Raw genomic sequence first — 20,814 nt, 5'->3', positions numbered from 1 at the left:
AAAGAAATTAAATAAAGTGAGGACTAGTTTCAAACACACAAATAAAACAAGCAAAAAGAAAACGTAGCATATAGTAGTCTCAAAGTATAAGGCAGTTACTTTGTAGAAAACCCTACAGTTTGAGTTTCTCTAATTTTCCTCAAATTTGTCCATTTTTGGTAGGACCTTTTCAGAAAAAGTGCCATGTAGTTCTCAGGGCCTCTTATCAGAAAGCACATGATGTGAATTTGTCCCATTCCTGATGGTGGTAACTTTTATTACTTGGTTAAGATATGTTTTCCAGCTTTCTTCACTCTGAAGTTAGTTTGTACTTGATACTTACAAATTAGTGAGCAGTTTGTAATTTTTTTCTGGGGAGATACTTTGAAACTATGTAAATATATTCTTTACCACACTTTTACCTACCAGTTTTAACATAGATTAATGTTTCTTGCCTGAATCAAGTATTCCTGTGGTGAAAGCCAAATGGTGACTTTTTTTTTAAGCTCTTTATTGGAATATAATTGCTTTACACTGTTGTGCCAGTTTTTGCTGTACAACAAAGGGAATCAGCTGTATTTATACATATATCTCCATATCCCCTCCCTCCCATGACTTCCTCCCACCCTCCCTATCCCCCAGCCCTCTAAGTCATCACCCATCATCGAGGTGATCTCCCTGTGGTATGCAGCAGCTTCCCACTAGCTATCTATTTTACATTTGGTAGTGTATATGTGTCAGTGCTACTCTCTCACACTTCGTCCCAGCTTCCCCTTCACCGCCACCCCCCACCCCCACCCCCCGCCGCTTGTCCTCAAGTCCATTCTCTACATCTGTATCTTTATTCTTACCCTGTCACTGGGTTCATCTGTACCACTTTTTTAGATTCCATATATATGCATTAGCACACAGTATTTGTTTTTCTCTTTCTGACTTACTTCACCCTGTATGACAGACTCTAGGTCCATCCCCCTCACTACAGATAACTCAGTTTCGTTCCTTTTTATGGCTGAGTAATATTCCATTGTATATATGTGCCATATCTTCTTTATCCATTCTTCTGTTGCTGGGCATTTAGATTGCTTCCATGTCCTGGCTATTGTAAATAGTGCTGCAATGAACATTTTTTAAAATTCCATTACTTTCCACACTTGTTAGTTAGTGATCTGTTAAGTAGAGCTCTCCTTTCTCCATTAATTATTTATTCACTTATTTATGTTAGTATGGATTCTTTTATTTTATTGTACAGTGCATTCCTATCATCACTTATTTTGATGGTGTGATTGCCCCTGGACTGACCTGTCTTCAGTCTGGTGCCTGTGTCCCTGACATGACTCGAATGTTCTTGAGCCCTTTCTTGCTTTTTGGCACAAGATGACCCAGGCTCATCCTATGTTTTATGTGCCCCAGCCCTGGAGTCAGCCATTTCTCTAAGGAGTCCTAGTTCTTTTCTGGTTCGATTTTACCAGATTGCTCCCCAAATAAGGTGTCTGACTTTTCTAAAATATAAGTTATTATAGCATCCCAGTATTGCCATTCTAAAGCTATGGAGTCTAAATAGGAGGGATTAGATATAAATAAGCTCAGAATAGGTAGAGTAACCCATATCTGAATGAACCACAGAATTTAACTACAATTTAACTGTTTCTTCAATTCTTCTCAGCTTTAGACCATCACCAGCACTATCTGCCTTGAGACCATCAGGACCAATGTTATCATGCTCTTCATCTCTGTTTTGCTAACACAAGAAAACCAGACCTCCCAGTTGAGAATGGTCTCTCATTCCCAGCTTTGTACAACCCCCATCTCTCAAACCCCTGGAGTTTCTCAGGCCATCATCAACAAATCTATCAGTGTCACATTTACCTTCCGTGCTGTAAAACTAGATACTGCACGTTTGTTTGTTTGTTTGTTTTTCCTGTTTTCTTTAAAAGAAAAAGGCCAGTAAAACCAAGCAAGTTAAAGGAATTCAGTAAAGTCAAATAAAAAAAAAAAAATCTCAAAAAGTATATCCTAATGTACACATAGCTTTAGCCCCATCCTCTTTACACAGCACTAAATCATGGCTGCTGTGTTCATAATCATGATCTTTGCAAGATTACCAGTCGTCAGAGAAAACCAGTGATGTGTAGTTAACTTTAATATGGAATGGTTAGTACAATGGCTTGCTCAATAAGTGCTTGAAAAATGAGTAAAAGAATGGTTAATTCCCAGTTAACAAGAACATTAGTTAGAGCTTCTTCCACCAACTTTAGTTTCAATAGGCTAATTTTTTTATCAAACATTTTACTGTAAATCTAATAAAAAGAGATCTGAGACATTTAGACAAATTTAACATAAACTTAGTATACAAAACTGCAATTCCACTCCTAGGTATCTACCCAAGATACATGAAAACAAATCCACATAAAGACTTGTATACAAATGTTCCTGGCACAATTCATAGTAACTCCAAAGCAGAACAACTCAAATGTCCAGCTGACGAATGGCTAAATGAAATGTGATAGTCACACAATGGGGGACTATTCAGCACTAAAAAACAACTACTTACACTACAACGCTAAGGATGAACCTCAAAAATATGCTAAGTGAAAGAAGCCAGACACAAGAGACCACATACTGTAAACTTCCATTTACCAGAGAAGGTCCATCTTCAGCAGAAAGCACATCACAGGCTGCCAGGGGCTGGGTATGAAAATGGGAACTGACTGGAAAGGGACGCTGAGGGAACTTGATGCAACGATGGAAACGTTCCAAGACTGGAACATTTACTACATGTACCAAGTTCACAACTACATTTACTAAAAAACATAGAATTACATTTTATGACACATAAGTTGTGCCTCAATAATGCTGATTTTAAGAGATCCTAAGCAACTCCCCGTCTAAAGCCAGAAAACACTGGTTTTCTACCTCCCGGAGCCCGGCAGACATGGCTCGCTGCAGCCCCAAGGGCGCTTCCGTGGTGGCTCCTGCCCAAGCCACCCTTGTAGCCTGCGGCCCCCCGGGCATCACCAGGGTCCCAGCTTCACCCGCGCTGGAGTCGCCACCTGGCAGACATTGCCACCTCCAGCACTGCTCTCCCAAGTCGGGCGAAAACCACAGGGTGCACTTTTCCAGCGCTTCTGGCGTGGCCGATGCTAAGGACCCACCAGCCCAGGCTGCTGCAGGGGAAGGGGGTGGGGGGAAGCGATGCAGGAGCCGAGAGGGGTGCAGGGCTGCACACGCCCACAGGTGCCCAGCCCCTTAGCAGTCTGCCCGGCTCAGTGCAGGAGACCAAGTCCAGTTATGAAAAGAAAGCCAAATTGCTAGGAATTCCTTAGCATTCTGGTCAACTTGACAGTGTTACTGCTGTGAGCAGCTACCATCAGCTGCCAGGTAGAGGCTTCCTCTTGTCTTTCTTTAGGGAAAAAAGGCATATACATGTGCTGCCACAGAACCAGCAGAATTAGCCCTCAAATAGAGGCACCTAACCAAAATCTCAGGAACACCTCTCTGAATCCAGTCTGTTTAGGACTTGTTCTCAAATGCAAATCAAACCCTCACACCTGTCAGAATTGCTATTATCAAAAAGTTTACAAATAAGAAATGCTGAAAAGCATGTAGAGAAAAGGGAACCCTCCTGCACTTTTGGTGAGAATGTAAATTGGTGCAGCCACTATGGAGAACAGTATGGAGGTTCCTTAAAAAACTAAAAATAGAGCTACCATATGACCCAGCAATCCCACTACTGGGCATATATCTGGAAAAGATGAAAATTCTAATTTGAAAAGACACATGCACTCCAATGCTCATAGCAGCACTATTTGTAATAGCCAAGACATGGAAGCAATCTGTCAACAGATGAATGGATAAAGAAGATGTGGTACGTATGTACAAGGGAATATTACTCAGCCATAAAAAAGAATGAAGTGTTGCCATTTGCAACAACATGTATGGACCTAGAGATTATCACTCTAAGTGAAATAAGTCAGAAAGAGGAAGATACAACATGATATCACTTATATGTGGAATCTAAAAAATAATGCAAATGGATCTATTTAGAAAACAGAAACAGACTCAGAGACATAGAAAACAAACTTATGGTTACCAAAGGGGAAAGTGGGGTGAGGGACAAATTTGGAGTATGGGTTTAACAGATACACACTTATATGTAAAATAGGTAAACAACAAGGCTTTATAACACAGGGAACAATATTCAATATCTTGTAATGAACGCTAATGGAAAATAATCTGAAAGAAAATTATTTATATATAATTAACTGAATCGCTTTGGTGTATACCTAAAATTAACACCATGTTGTAAATCAACTATACTTCAATAAAAAAACAAAAAAACAAAACACTTGTTTTTGAGCATTATTGTGCTTCCCTGTGAAAGCACTAATATCCCAGTGTACCTCAATTAAATGACTCACTTCTGCCTACCCATCCACAGTACTGGTACCAGAATCTCAATAGTGAGCCCCTCACACACCAGTGCCATCCTATTAGGTCTGTTACTAAACAGCAGTCCCAGAAAATGCAATTAGAGCATCATGGCCAGGCAGTTCATATCATGTCCTACCTCCCTGGCTGCTTTCTCAGTCTCCTTTGTGGACTCTTTCTCCTCTGATCAATCTCTAAATGTTGAACCAACCCAGTGTTTATGGCTGGGACAGTTTGCTCCTTCTATCTGCTCTCACAGGTGATCTCATCGAGTTCTGTGGAGTTCAGTGCCAGTTACATGCTAATGACCAGGGTCAGCTTCGTGGGTGTAGCCTTACCTGTGCAGTTGCACACGACCCCACATTCACAAGTTCCTGAGCTTAGTTTAATGCTCTGCTGCTGCTGTGTTAAAATCCTTAGTAATTTTATCTTGGTGTTTTGTTAGTAAGTCCACTGAGGCAGGGGAGCAAGAGCGAGGGCAGAGGAGATACCTGTGATATGTGGTCTACCACCATTCCTTGCCACTCCACTAGCATCTGCAGTGCGCCAGGAGCACAGAATTCTGGTAGGCCCACCACACACGGGGTTCAGTGAGACTCAAAGATGATTGCGGTACATCTATGACGGAAAGTGGAGGCATTGACCACTACTGACCACTTCAAGAAGACATACTTACTATTTGAACCAGAACTTACTTTGAACACAGAAAAAAAGACAATGGTGTTCTAAGAACACAAAGACAGTGGTGTTCTAAGAACACAAGAAACTCTACACACATCCTGAAATGTCTCTGTGTGTGTGTGTGTGTGCACGCATGCGCCCGCGTGCACACGCACAAGTGCGTGCACTCACTGTGAGGGCCGGATGATAGTATGAAGGTTAAGGCCCATCCAGTGCACAGCATGCCAGTGTGAGACTTCCCCCTGCAACTATCCATCTATCTATCATCTATCTATCTATCTAGCATCATCTATCTATATTTTTTAATTGAGATGTAATTGATACATAACGTGTAACTGTAAGGTGTAAAATGTGTTGGTTTGGTACATTTACATATTGCAATATGATTACTATAGTAGCATTAGCTAACACTTTTTCACGTTACATATTTATCATTTTTTGTGTGTGCTGAGAAGTTAAGATTTAGTCTCTTAACTTTGAAATTTATAATACAGTATCGTTGACTATAATCACTATGTTGTGTATTAGCTCTCCAGAACTTAATTATCTATTGGTTATAATTTTGTACCCTTAAAACAATTTCTCCCCAATTCCTCCACCCCCAGTCCCTTGTAACTTCTATTCTACCCCCTGTTTTTATAAGTTCAGAGTTTTTAGATTCTACATGTAAGTGATATCATACAGTATTTGTCCTTCTCTGTCTGACTTATATCATTTAGCATAATACCTGCAGGGTCCATCCACGCTGTCACAAATCGTAGGCATTTCTTCTTTCCCATGGCTGAAAAATATTGCGTTGTGTACATATACCACACCATCTTTATCCATTCATCCAACGACAGACGCTTAGGTTGAATAATGTGAATAATGCTTCAGTGAACGTGAATATGCAGATAACCTTTTGAGATACTGATTTTAACTCAAACAGTTACATATCCAGGAGTGGGATTGCTGGATCATATGGTAGTACAATTTTTAGTTTTTTGAGAAACTGTCATACTGTTTCCCATAGCGGCTGTACCAATTTACATCCCACCAACAGAGTTTCCTTTCCTCCACATCCTCACCAGCAATTGTTATCTCTTTTTGATGAGCCATCCTAACAGGTGTGAGGCGATATCTCATTGTTGTTTTGATTTATCTGCAACTCTTTTAATTTCACACACTCCTGGGTTTAGTCGTTTTCTCCTAGGACCAACAGCTGCACCTGGAAAAGCTCACGGTTTCAACCACCCACCTTGTACTGATCCTAGGTCACCAGCCTCGGCTTCTGATTCCTTCAAGGATATCTTACTTTGAGATCCTGGCTATCCTCCTTTCAGGAGGCAGCTGCTCCCATCCCATAGTACTCCTTTATCTCTGAATCTCAGAAAGAAACAAACAAAAAATGGCCACAAGTTGCCGTTTTTTAAACTTCGAGTCATTTGAGATGCTCTTGCAAATTGCTCCATCTGCTCCCACAAAGTGTGCATGCAGAGACAGGGCTAGGAGAAGATGCCAACTCCCTAAACCAAAGTCTGCTTCCATGCCTTCCTGGTGTGCATCAGTGTAGCACAGTGGTTATGAACATAGGCACCAGAGCGAGAGTGCCCACATACTAACTCCAGGTTTACTCATATCCTGCCTGGGTGGCTTATCTTCTCTGTAACCCGATTTCCTCTCTTTAAAAAAATGGGATAATAATAAAATTTACTTCATAAGGTTGCTGTGAGGTTTAAACAAATCATTCCATGTAAAGGATGTGTAACAGTGCCTGGCCTATACTAAGCATTATGAAACTGTCCTCTATTATTAATTTTTTAATGGGTAAAAACGAGACATTTATTCAAGTACTGATTTAATGAGCACTTATTGTGTGCTTAGCACTCGGAATACAGTGATAAAAAGAACAGACATGGTTCCTACCTGCATGGATCTTACAGCTTCGTAAGAGAGACAGAAAATAACCAAGCATATAAACAATTAATTTAATACTTACAAAGCAGAATAAATGTGTTGAAAGGAACAACTGTGTGCAGTGAAAGAAGATACGAGAGAGACCTAATTTACGCATAAAGTTACCAAAGATAAGTTCTGTTAGGAGATGATATTTAAGCCAAGAACAGATGGGTCATAGGAACTACCCATGGAATAGTAGGGGGTCACGGTGTCAGAGGAGACAGCATGTGCAAGGACCTCAGGCCAGGAAGAAGGTTGTCTTGTGTGAGAACCTAAAGGAAATCTGGTATGTCAAGAACCTGTGAGAAAGGGGAGACAGCGAAAGGCAAGGCAGGAAAGGTAGGTGGATTCAAATCATGCAAGGGCTCATATGTCATGGGAAAGATTTGATTTCATTTAAGTATAAAGGACATCAGTGAAAACTTTTAAGAAGGGGAACAAAATAATCTGCTTTAAGTTATTAAATTATCAGTTTCTTGTGAAGAAAACGGGCCTTTGGGGGAAAATCAGGGACACCAATCAGTAACCTAGGAGACAATTATAATAGCTGCTTCAAGGTTTAAAATGTGGGTATGGTGACAGTGAGTAAATTTGAGGTATGGTTTGGAGGAAGGATGGGTGGGACTTGCTGAAGGATTGACAGTGGGAGTGAAGAAGAGGGAGTAGTGAATACTGACTCAGTTTCCTGCATGAGCAACAGGGTTAATTGTGGGGACACGTATAGCAATTAAGTGTAGGTGACACTAGAAATGGGATGGGGGGTAGTTATGTGGATGAATTTTCTGTTTCATTTGGGCAGTTTGAAATAGCTGTGAGACATTTCATTGGGACTGCCAATTAAAGACATTAGTTTCAACATGAGTCACGGCTTCAGAAAATGATTTGGATAATATAATTTGGGAGTTGTCTGTTTATGAGATGGGATTTAAAGGATAAAAACTGATGAAGTGCAAGTGGCTAAAAATGCCCAGAACTTCCTTTTTTTTTTTCAGACTCCAATCTATGTTGATTTTTTTTCAAGTGCACAATTTGGTATTTTTTCTTATTAGTAATGTATATATGGCAATCCTAATCGCCCAATTCATCCCACCCCAACTGCCCCTGCTTCCTACCCTTGGTGTCCATATATTTGTTCTCTACATTTGTGTCTCCATTTCTACCTTGCAAACCCATTGATCTGTACCATTTCTCTAGGTTCCACATATATGTGTTACTATACAATATTTCTTTTTCTCTTTCTGACTTACTTCACTCTGTATGATGGTCTCTAGGTCCATCCATGTCTCTGCAAATGTCCCAATTTCATTCCTTTTTACAGCTGAGTAATATTCCATTGTATATATGTACCATATCTTCTTTATCCATTCATCTGTTGATGGACATTTAGGTTGCTTTCATGACCTGGCTATTGTAAATAGTGCTGCAATGAACATTGGGGTGTATGTGTCTTTTTGAATTATGGTGTTCTCTGGGTATATGCCCAGTAGTGGGATTACTGGGTCATATGGTAGTTCTATTTTTAGTTTTTCAAGGAACCTCCATACTGTTCTCCATAGTGGCTGTATCAATTTACATTTCCACCAACAGTGCAAGAGGGTTTCCTTTTCTCCACACTCTCTCCAGCATTTATTGTTTGTATATTTTCTGATGATGCCCATTCTAACTGGTGTGAGGTGATACCTCATTGTAGTTCTGATTTGCATTTCTCTAATAATTAGTCATGTTGAGCAGTTTTTCATGTGCCTCTTGACCATCTGTATGTCTTCTTTGGAGAAATGCCTATTTAGGTCTTCTGCCCATTTTTGGATTGGGTTGTTTGTTTTTTTGATATTGAGGTGCATGAACTGTTTATATATTTTGGAGATTAATTCGTTTGTCTGCTGATTCTTTTGCAAATATTTTCTCCCATTCTGAGGGTTGTGTTTTTGTGTTGCTTATAGATTCCTTTGCTGTGCAAAAGCTTTTGTTTCATTAGGTCCCACTTACCTATTTTTGTTTTTATTTCCATTACCCTAGGAGGTGGGTCAGAAAAGATCTCCCTGTGATTTATGTCAAAGAGTGTTCTTCCTATGTTTTCCTCTAGGAGTTTTATAGTGTCTGGCCTTACATTTAGGTTTTTAATCCATTTTGAGTTTATTTTCATGTATGGTGTTCGGCCAGAACATTCTTGAAAAGAACAAATTTAGGGGACACAAACTTCCTGATTTCAAAACTTACTACAAAGCTACAGTAATCAAGTTAATGCAGTATTGGCATAAGGATAGACATAGAGATCAATGGAATATAATTGAGAGTTCAGGAATAAATAATTAATTTATATTCAATTCATTTTTGAAAAGAATGACAAGAAAATTCAACGAGGTAAAGGGGGAGGATAGTCTTTTCAACAAATGATGATGTGACGACTGGATAGCCATGTACAAAAGGATGAAACTGTAACACACACTATACACAAAAATTAATTCAAAATGGATCATAGACCTCAATGTAAAAACTAAACCTTGTGATATTCGATTAAGCAGTGACTTCTTAGATATGACGCCAAACCCATATACAACAAAAGAAAAAAATAGATAAACTGGACTTTATCAACATTAAAAACCTTTATTAAAAACATTTATGCTTGAAAGTACACCATGAAGAAAGTAAAAAGTCCACTGAAAGGGAGAAAATATTTGCAAATCATATACTTGACAATGGTCTTGTATATAGAATATATAAATAACACTTAAAATTTAACAATAAAAAGACAACTCAATTCAAAAATGAGCATTTTTAGTCATTGAGGAGATTGCCACTTCACACCCACTAGGATAGTTATAATAAAAAAGACAGGCAATAGCAATCGTTGATGAGGATGCAGGAAGATTGGAACCCTTATACCCTGCTGGTGTGATTGCAAAATGTTTCAGCCTGCTTTAGAAAACAGTTCAGCAGTTTCTCAAAATGCTAAACAAAGAGTTACCTTAAGACCTAGCAATTCTACTCCTAGATATATCCAAGAGAAATGAAAATATATGTCCACACATAAACTTGTACACGAATGTTCATAACAGCATTATTTATGGTAGCCAAAAAATAGAAACAGCTCAAATACCCACAAACTGATGACTGAATAAACAATTGTGATATATAATACAATGGAAATTATTCATCAGTAAAAAGAAATGAAGTTCTGATACAGGTTACAATGGATGAACCTAGAGAACATGCTAAATAAGAGAAACCGGCCACAAAAAGACCACTTATGATAGGTTCCATTTATTTGCAATATTCAAATCTGTAGAGACAACATGGATTAGTGGTTGGTAAGAGGTTGGGGAGGAAGGAATGAGGAGGTGAGTGCTTAGTGGGTATGGGATTTCTTTTAGGGATGATGAAACTATACCAATTAGGTAGTGGCTATGGTTGTACAACTCTGTGAGTATTATGGTATGTGAATTACATTCCAATAAAACTGTTATTTAAAAAATTGATGACATCACCTACGGAGAAAAATATTAAAAAAATTATAGAGGATGTGTACATAAGATTGATGTGTGAGAAACTTCCAAGTTTGGAGGTTGCATAGGGCAGAGGAGCAGGCAAAGGAGATTGCGATGGAAGAAGGAAAAATACATGAGTGTGTGATGATACAAGTCAGTTAAAGAGTGTCTCAAAAACAAAGCAGTTTTCAACACGAATTGGGGAGGAAAGGTATAGGAAGTTTGAACGAAGAGATTATTTAGTGAATGATTGCCATAATAGTGTTAGTTAACATATCCATCATCTCACATGGTTACAGTTGTGTGTGTGTGTGTGTGTGTGTGTGTGTGTGTGTGTGTTGAGAACTTTTAACATCTACTCTCTTAGCAGCTTTCAAATACACAATACAGTATTGTTAACTATAGTCACCATGTACATTCCCAGAATTTATTCTTATAACTGGAAGTTGGCATCCTTTGATCACTTTCACCCACTCCCCTACCTGTGGTAACCACCAATTTTCTCTCTATTTCCATTAGTTCATTTTTTGTAGATTCCACATAGAAGGAGATCATACAGAATTTGGCTTTCTGTGACTTATTTCACTTAGTATGATGACCTTAAAGTCCATCCATGTTGTTGCAAAGGGCAATCTTCTCTTCTTTTTATGGCTGAATAATACTCCATCCACCCGTGAACACAGCCTGTTTCCATTTCTTGGCTATTGTACACAATGCTGCAACAAACATGGTGGTGAAGATACGAGATAATTTGTTCATTTGCTTTGGACATATATCCAGAAGTGAAATTGCTGGAGCATATGATCATTCTATTTTTAATTTTTAAAGGAACCTCCATAATGTTTTCCATACTGGCTGTACCAATTTACAGTCCTACGAACAGGGTTTAAAGGTTCCCTTTTTTCCGCATCCTCACCAACGCTTGTCTCTTGTCTCTTTGATAGTAGCCATTCTAACAGGATTGAGGTGATATCTCATTGTGGTTTTGATTTTCATTTCCCTGATGATTAGTGATGTTGAACATTTTTTTTTCCCATGTACCTGCTGGCCATTTGAATATCTTACATGGAAAAATGTTTATTTAGGTTCTTTGCTCATTTTTAAATCAAATTATTTGCTCTTTTGCTATTGAATTGTATGAGTTTTTTAAGATATATTTTGGATATTAATCCCTTATTAGATATTACAAATATTTCCTCCCATTCCATAGGTTGTCATTTTATTTTCTCAATCATTTCTTTGGCTGTGCAGAAGGTTTTTAGTTTGATGTGGTCCCACTTATTTATTTTTGCTTTTGTTGCTTGCACTTTTGGTCATATCCAAACCATAACTGCCAAGACCAATCTGAAGGAGATTTTCCCCTATGTTTTCCTTTAGGAGTTTTATGGTTTCAGGTCTTATATTTAAGTCTATAATCCACCTTGAGTTAATTTTTGTGAATGGTGTAAAATAGGGGTTCATTTTCATCCTTTTGCCTATGAATATCCAGTTTTTCCAACACCATTTATTGAAGAGACTATTTTTTTACCCATGGAGTATTCCTGGCTCCCTTGTCAAATATTAGTTGACCATATATGCATGGGTTTATCTCTGGGCTCTCAATTCTGTTCTATTATTCTGTGTGTCTTTTTTTATGCTAGTACTGTACTGTTTTGATTATTATAGCTTTGTAATACATTTTGAAATCAGGAAGTGTGATGCCTCCAGCTTTGTTCTTTCTCAAGATTACTTTAGCTATTTGGGGTCTTTTGTGGTTCCATACAAATTTTAGCATTTTTATTTTCTGGAAAAATGTCACTGAAATTTTGATAGGGATTACATCCAAACTGTAGATGACTTTGGGTACCATGAATATTTTTTTATGTTTGTTTGTTTGTTTGTTTGTTTTTGACTGCTTTGGGTCTTTGTTGCTGCATGTGGGCTTTCTCTTGTTGCAGTGAGTTGGGGCTACTCTTTGTTGCAGTGTGTGGGCTTCTCAGTGCAGTGGTTTCTCTTGTTGCAGAGCATGAGCTCTAGGCACGTGGGCTTCAGTAGTTGCAGCACATGGGTTTGGTAGTCTTGGCTCTTGGGCTCTAGAGTTCAGGCTCAGTAGACGTGACACAAGGGCTTAGTTTCTCTGCGGCATGTGGGATCTTCCTGAATCAGGGATCGAACCCGTGTCCGCTGCATTGGCAGGTGGATTCTTAACCACTGTGCCACCAGGGAAGTCCCAGAATGAATTTTAACAATATTAGCTCTTTGACCTATGAACAAGGGATTTCTTTCCATTTATTTGTGTCTTCAATTTCTTTCATCAATGTCTTGTAATTTTCAGAGTAGAAATCTTTCATATATTTGGTTAAATTTTTCCTAGGCATTTTATTGTTTTTGATGCTATTGTAAATGAGATTGTTTTCTTTATTTCTTTTTCAGATATTTTGTTGTTAGTGTGTAGAAAGACAATTGTTTTCTGTATGTAGATTTTGTATCCTGCAACTTCACTGAATTTGTTTATTAGTTCTAATAGTTTTTTTTTTTTTTTTGGTTTTGATTTTGTTTTTGTGGAGTCTTTAGGATTTTCTATATATAAGATCAATTCATCTGCAAATAGAGATAATTTTACTTCTTCCTTTCTGGTTTGGATGCCTTTGATCTTTTTCTTACCTTATTGCTCTGGCTAGGACAATGACTTCAGTAAATAATTGTCAGTATTGATTACCCATTTCAAGATTGTGATCATGAATAAGGTGAAGACAGTTGTGTAATTTCTCCTTTTCTAACAATCTTCAGCTGCAAGCATAGAACAGTCAGAAAACCCTAAGGCTTGTCCAGAGCTTGTGTTTATTCTCATGAATACCAAGAAGGTAGAGAAGAATAAGAGAATTAAGGATTTTTAAAGGCACTGCTTGAATTGATGAGGCATATCATCTAAGCTCCTAAAAGAGGAATGTGAAGCTAGGATAATGGGTAGATTGTGAAAGTGGTGGAGTCAATGCATTGGAGGTCTCCAAGAGACTTTAAATGTTGTACTGGCAATGGGTGAGCAGGTGAACTACAAGAGTAGGTGTAATAGTCATGGGTGGGATGTTTAAAGCCAATATTTTAGAGACAATGGAATTTTAGGTGTTGACACTGCCTACGTATAGGATGGAGCAGTATGAGTGTATAGCTAAGAAAGAGTTGAGGGATAAAAGATAAAAATTATTCAATTGAGAGGCCTGGGAATCTGATGGACTATCTATGTGCATATGGAAGACAGTGAGAATGATGGCCCTCTTAAGCTACTAATGGTGGAGGTGGGCTGCTCTCTCAAAACCTACTTAATGGTGACACCTAATGTGGCTTGAACAAAGAACAACTCTCAGCATCTTTATCTAAAGAAAATTGGTGTTGCCGTTTGCACATTGGAAATATTTTCTGGTAGTCATATCTAAGTGTGTACCAAGGACCTTTGTGCAGTCTCATTTAAAATTTAGAAAATCTTGAAGGTTTTCTTTGTGGAATAATTTTAATAATCCCCATCTGAAAAAGGACAATTTATTATTCTGTGGTCCTCTCTAATTCTATATTTTTCCAATTCATTCATTCATTCACATTTAGTCCTTGCATACTCTGTGTCAGGAATGTACTAGGACTGAAAGTTCAGATGAAAAATATACGCACAGTGGTGGCCCTCACAGAGTTCCTGGTGTGATAAACTGTACAGTGGTATCTGTTGTGTGATTAAGTGTTATATTTCATTTGCATAATTCTCTTGTGTTGGTTAAATTTGTAATTTTTGCACCAATAGATGCTTTATGATTCATTATTAGGAATTGAAGGTAAGTAAAACTTTTTTGTAGTGTTGACATCACCACACCTGGCCACATTGATTTTAGGTATTACTTTTTTCTCATTGCTTGGTTTGATTTGTTTGATTTCTTTGCCTTCTAGACTTTGACATTTTACTGGAAGACAGTGAAATAAGAATGTCTTGGAGTGGAAAAACACATGATGGTCTTGTCCTAGGGTATGCATCACTGAAGTCTCAGAATTGAAAGATTTCCTAAATCTGGTGTCAGGAACTTGTTGCTAGAGCTACTTTCCCTGATTTCAAATTAGGGTCGTTGAGCACATTTCCAAACTCTTCTCAGGGTTGTACAGGTTGCTGAGGAAGTGGAAATACAGGTTCTTTCAGCTTGGCATATGGGACAGTCTGAAGTTGCCTTTGATGATCAAAAATTCCTTCTTCTTTTCAGCCATTTAAAATGTTACCTCAACCTCCCCACAGTTTAATTGTTCAACCAGGGAAGCCAGCACTCTTCAGGATTTCAGTCAATCAAATATCAGCTCCATTCAAGGTCCCAGTCAATACAATTTCTTGGCTTAGCAAGGAAATGCAATTTGTTCTTCATTCAATTTCTGTAAGAACTTCATTGTGTAAACCCGCTTCTGCCCGCTCTAGTAAAAAGGAAAGAGTTGTAAATCTGTGTGCAAATATTTTACCCTTGTGCATGTATACTGATTTTCCTTTGGACTTCAAAACAATGTTTATATTATGCTTTCTTTGTGGGAGAGTTTTTGATAAAGAAAACAACTCTCTCGCCTTCCCCATTCTCACCATTTTCCTAAAGTTAACTCCCACAGATTTCCCACTTCTACATATTTCTGTTTAGTTGAGAATACTCGATGGTGATTAAAAATGAATGTTGACATTGAAATTTATCATGCTATTAAAGTATTCCCACATATATTTATATAGAATTTATCTTCACCTTATCAGTGGTGTTTTAAATTTTTCAAATCACAAGGAACTTGAATCTTGAGAATGAAGTATGTACCAGGGTAAATAAATTTGAATCTTCAACTTCTTTATACATGAATTGAACTTTCCACCATTTTCCATAGAATTCAGGATAGAATGTTTGCTGTTAGAGAAAATATTTTTAAGTACTATTTTCTTATGGCAAGCGATTTGAAAAAGCAAACAAATTAAACTTTATGACCCTAATTGCAATGCTTAAAATTTTAAAATGGTTAGAAATCATGGAGTCCAAACTCCATGGACTTATTTTATGGAGGAAACCAAAGCCCAGCAAGGTGAACAGAGTGCTCTGAGTTGTAGGAGAATTTGTGCGGGGCTGAGACCAGATGTCTTTCCAGGTTCCCAGACTAGTTTCTCCCCACAGATGAAGCAAGCCCTTCCCTGTACTAGCTGGTTCACTGATAATGAGTGAAATTCCATTTCCTTATCTGTAAAATGAGGGGGTTGAGTCAAAACCCTAAGAATCTAGCCTGGCTAGAAAACAAGTTGATTGTAGTCTCTGAATTTAATAAGAAATAATGTGAGTGGCAGGAGAGAAGGTGTGAAATGGGGCTGCTTGACACTATCCCAAATTTTAGCCATGTTTTTCTCTTCCAAATAATAGTATATGTTTTTGTTTTTTACATTCTTGTACCATTCTGTGTAGATTGAGGGGACCGTTCAGTGATGGTGCACAGCACCCCCAGCAACACAGATGGGTACATGGCTCACACCTGCCCTGATCACGGTACCAGGCTTGCCACATACACGTGGGATTTTATGTGCAGTCACTGGGAGAGACGGTTAAGAACCCTTTCCTCTGGGATCAGGCAAACCTGGAGCTATCTGTGGAGCTGTAGTCCCAGCCCTCCATGCCCAGTCCCAGCCCACAATCTCTTGACATGAAGGAAATCTAACTGGAGGAGGAGAAATAAAGGGCAAATGATAGAGAGGAAAGGAGGGAAAGAGGGAGGGAGAGAGAGAATATGAGAAAGAAAGGGAGAGAAAGAGAGATAATCTTTGGAACCCCTGGATTTATCTATGCCTGAAGTGTCTTCCTGGTCTTCCCAATTACATGAAGCAATAAATTACTCCTTTTTCGCTTAAGCTAATTAGAATTGGTTTTCTGTCACCTTTATCTGAAAGACTCCTGACTAATGCAATTACCTATGCTGAACATAAGGGAATTGAAACTGGGTCAGAATAAAAGCTTAAAAAAAAAAATCCCCAAGAATGGTTAGTAATATTGGATGTGATCCTTAGTTATTTTTATTCACTCATTCATTTACTGAGAACTTTCCAGATGCAAAGCACCCTAACTTTGGGAAGTTAAACTGAGAACAGGAAAAAAAAAAATGAGGCATCAGAGCAAGTCAGAGTGTGATGAAACCAACATCCGAACCTCAAGACACATAGTCTATGGAAGTGGGGAAGCAGTATCAACTGGGAAATCTGGGGAAGGCCTCCTAGAGAAGGTGAGGACCGAATGGGACACAACCAAGTGATCTGGGTTGAAAGCAATTTGTTTGAAATGAAGATTGGTGAAAACAGAACAAAAAATTCTTTGGCTAGAATTTCTGGTATTGGTGACTGTGGTGCACTGTGGGGTAGTTTGATAACTTTTAAAGTGACTTTAATCATTTTTGTTTCTGCTCAGAATTTGTGTAGTTTTCCTCTTTCTTGATTTATTTATTTTTTTTTACTGAGTGCTATTTATAATGGAGAAAAGTTGGTATAATATAGTTGCCTAACAGCTGATGGATTTTTAAAGAACTTAAAGTAGGTCATAAAATATACTGGATTGCATAATCTCATATTTGAAGAAAATACATATACATACTAAGGACCTAAAAGGAGATACACACCAGTGTAGCACGAGCAGGTGACTCTGGGAGGGTGGCTGGGCACCTTGGCTATTCTTTATATTGTTTTGCTTGTTTGCATTCTCTGATAGTTTTGTAGTGGTCATGTGTGCTCATGTTTTTAATAAGAACATGATGAGAAATATAAGCATTAAAAAATATAAAAATGTAAGAAAACTGAACACAGCCAACACTGCAAGTAGGAAGGGCTGGGTTGATGAAGGGTAAAGGGACACCTTGACAGCATTTGGAAATGGCACAGGCAGAGATCTGGGCACTGGGGAGGGGGCATCTCGTGTTGGGTGTTTAGGAGGAAGAAGAAGCAACGGGTAGGACTTTTTCTGTTGTACCTCTTTTGGGTCATCCATATTTTAAATAGTAAAATGAATTTTATTTTGAAAGGAAATTTTAAATGAAGAGATATCAGTAAAAAGGCACCACCTTGGGCTAAGAGGGGTTAGTACAGGTCGAGTATGTAAGAAAGGGTCATAAAGCGAGGTGGACAGTACCCCTTAAATGGAGGCCACTGCCTTTGTCACCTTGCTCTCCACTTTGAGATGAATACAAAACACAATGACAATTTGAAACAAATCATTTAGGATGAGAGACTCTGAAAATCAGAAGCCTTGATGAAAGGGGAGGAGGATTGGCCAAGAATTCTTTAGGACGACAGATATCAATTGTCTCCGGTTAAACAACTACTTGGGTTGCTGGAAAGGAAGCGTTTCTCTTTGAATGTGACTGATGGAAGGGAGCAAAAAGCCAGAGTCACCTGCTTAATGTTGCTGAATACCGGAGAAAAACCCAAACTGAGAAACAACCACAAAACCTATTTTAAACTTGCTTCTTAGAAAGTTCAAATAAAGAAAAAAGGCAAATTATCCGGGACAACTTTCTGTGGACTGAATCAGAACAAGCTAACAGTAATGGGAAGAACCGAAGTCTTGGCAATAGAGTTCTCTATGTAAGATTGAAAACAAACAAACAAACAAACAAAAAAAACGGAAAATGAAAAGCTTAAAATGTTGGAACAGACTTTGAATGTATATCCCTCTGAACTGGTGATTATGCAAAACATGTTCTAAAATCTACAAATTATCTGTCAATAGTAGAGTTTCATAAAGTGTTTACTTTGGGGGTTGCTTCTCTAATTGTAGGTTAGGAAGAGCACAGGAGTGCTTAATTGAAGAGGAAACAGAATTTGAGATTCAAAAGTTTTAGGTGAAGAATCTGTGATAGCAGACTATGAATTGAGAAGATACTGAAGCATTTCGTAGCACTACACAATACTGTAGTCAGGACAAACCCCTGCTGAGTTAACAAAGTTGGAATCTAGGTAACATTCTCATGGGACCCAGAGCCCCCTTCCTCCAGTTACCACCGCACCCTTCATTTTCTGTGACTCAGACTTAAGTCAAGGCCCTTGTACTTGTTGGGAAACAACACCTGCTCCACTCATCTGCCCTCTTCAAATCCTGTTATCTGAGACACTGTTTTCATCAAGGGACACCTGTGGGCATGCCCCTCTCAGTGCAGTTCAGCCCATCAGGCAGATAGGCAGCTGGCTGCCCTGAGACTCTGTATTTTACTCCACAACAAAGGGCCTCCACATGCTGACACGAGGGCTCTTGCTCAAAGGTCTGCTGTCATATTCTGATGACTGTTCACATCAGACTGCTGTTGTTAGCTGGCTGTCAGGGGTTATTAAGACCCAGAGAGCATGGCTTCCTGTTTCTTTTTTTTTCTAAAGCAGATCAGGAGTTTTGCCTTTGTCCTTTCTCATGCTCTCCTCTGCCCATCACGTCTCAAAAGACCAAGTTCTGGATTCACAACTTTCACCTCCTTCCTTGCCAAGGTACTTGATTCAAATCTCCCATCTCATTGGTTGCATCTGTAGCCAGTGCAGTCTGTTGCACCCTCAGGCAGAGAAACCCCATCATGACACTAAGAATTTTGCTCTTTCATGCCCATCAGAACCTTAAATCTGGTGGTTAGGTGTGGACCAAACAGCTGACATCCCTGTATAACAGTAATTAGAGATTCTCTAATTCAGCCAAAAGAGTTGTTGGGAATGACTGAATCTACACTGAACAGCGAACTACCTACACCTTATTGTGCATAGTTGTTATATAAGAATTTATAAAGGGCCCTTAGTGGAACAGGTGTTAACCCTGAATAGGTGTGTCTGATGGAACAGTTTTTGATATGTTTAGATTATTTTCCTTTGTAAATCCATGATGCTTTTATCATACTGCTTATTGTTTTAGGGACTTGTACCCTTGCTAAAAATATAGCCCTTAAACAGTGGTTCTCTCAGGTCATTTCTGGGGAGGTTTTGCTTCTTTCACAGTGCTTTGCAGAGTGCTGGCTGTGATGGTGGGGAATACAGTGTTTCTTTTTCCCCCTCCCTAGCTTCCTCCCTCCATTCTATCTTGGTCCTTCCCTCCCTCTCTCCCTAAGACAAATGTTCTGCAGTTGTGTTATCGCTGCTGTGACAGTTACCCTCTGATAGTCTGATGTAGTCAAGAACCTGATAGCCAGGAAGAAGGTGGTTGGAAGGACCCTTATCCGTCTTCTCTCTATACCTCTCCTATCCCCTCTTGCTAATGTAGGTTTCAGACCTTTCCAAGGTAGGCAAATGGGGAGGGAGCAGAGTCCAGGGCCCAAGAGGTCATTACTTGAATGGTCCTGCCCAAGAGAGCTTTGTGATGGGTGGGCCTGTAGGTGTTTAAGGCTATCTCTTTCTCAGGTGCATGCCTCAGTGGCCTTCTCAAAGGCCCTCCTTAGGGACCACACTAACAGTGACTTCTGCCAGCTGCTGCCTTGCCCTCAGCCCTCCTTTTTTGGCATTTACTTCAAAGACACTCTGTCTATGGGAACACATTATCTTTCTTGACTGTTTTCTTTCATGGGATTTCACGTGACTCCCAGCCAGCTCTCTTTCTGGTTTGGGCCACGTCTGGTCCATGAGAAACTCTTATGCAGTCTTTGCCCCAAGAAAGCAGTGACTCCCTTTCTCTGTCCCTCCAAAGCTGTGTACTGGCCACACCTCATCCCCTGAGCTTCCTAGACCAGAATCAGACACCAGGCCACTGAGTACTCTTCTTACTGCAGGGGGCCTGTTGAATTTTTACTTGTAGTTTCTTCTCCTTAATGCTTAGATAAAGGGCTGGACCAAAGGAGAAACTGAGTGAGAAATACAGCTGGGCTCAGAATCTCTTCCTTTCAGTCCTGAGTAAATGTCCTTGAACTAAGAGTTTCTTCACTCCCCTTTACCTGAGACTGTACTTCCCCCAAGGAGCCTACTCTAGAGACCCTCTAGATGCGTAAAATGAGGATAATAATAGTTCCTACCTCATAGGGTTGTGTGAAGGTTAAATGAGTTCATGTGTTTAAAGCGCTTACAGCTGATACTGGCACACAGTAATTGCAATGTAAATAGAAGCTATTATCACAATTACAGTGCCATGAGGACAGACCCTCTAGTTCATGCCTCTAGTTCTGTAGGTTTGAGGCAGAGGGGTGGAGGTGGAGGTGGAAAAGCAAGGATTAGTCTTGAATAGGAAGAAGGCTTGGGACTCGGAATGGGGGACCTAAGTACATAAGGTTTATTAACTGGACAGGAAGTAGCTAATTAAAAACATTACTGAATTTCTTCAAGCTAGGCTTCTTGAGGAGG

The sequence above is a fragment of the Hippopotamus amphibius genome, chromosome 11 (genome assembly GCF_030028045.1).
Source record: "Hippopotamus amphibius kiboko isolate mHipAmp2 chromosome 11, mHipAmp2.hap2, whole genome shotgun sequence".
Lineage (NCBI taxonomy): Eukaryota > Metazoa > Chordata > Mammalia > Artiodactyla > Hippopotamidae > Hippopotamus > Hippopotamus amphibius.
This window is presented reverse-complemented; position numbering follows the sequence as displayed.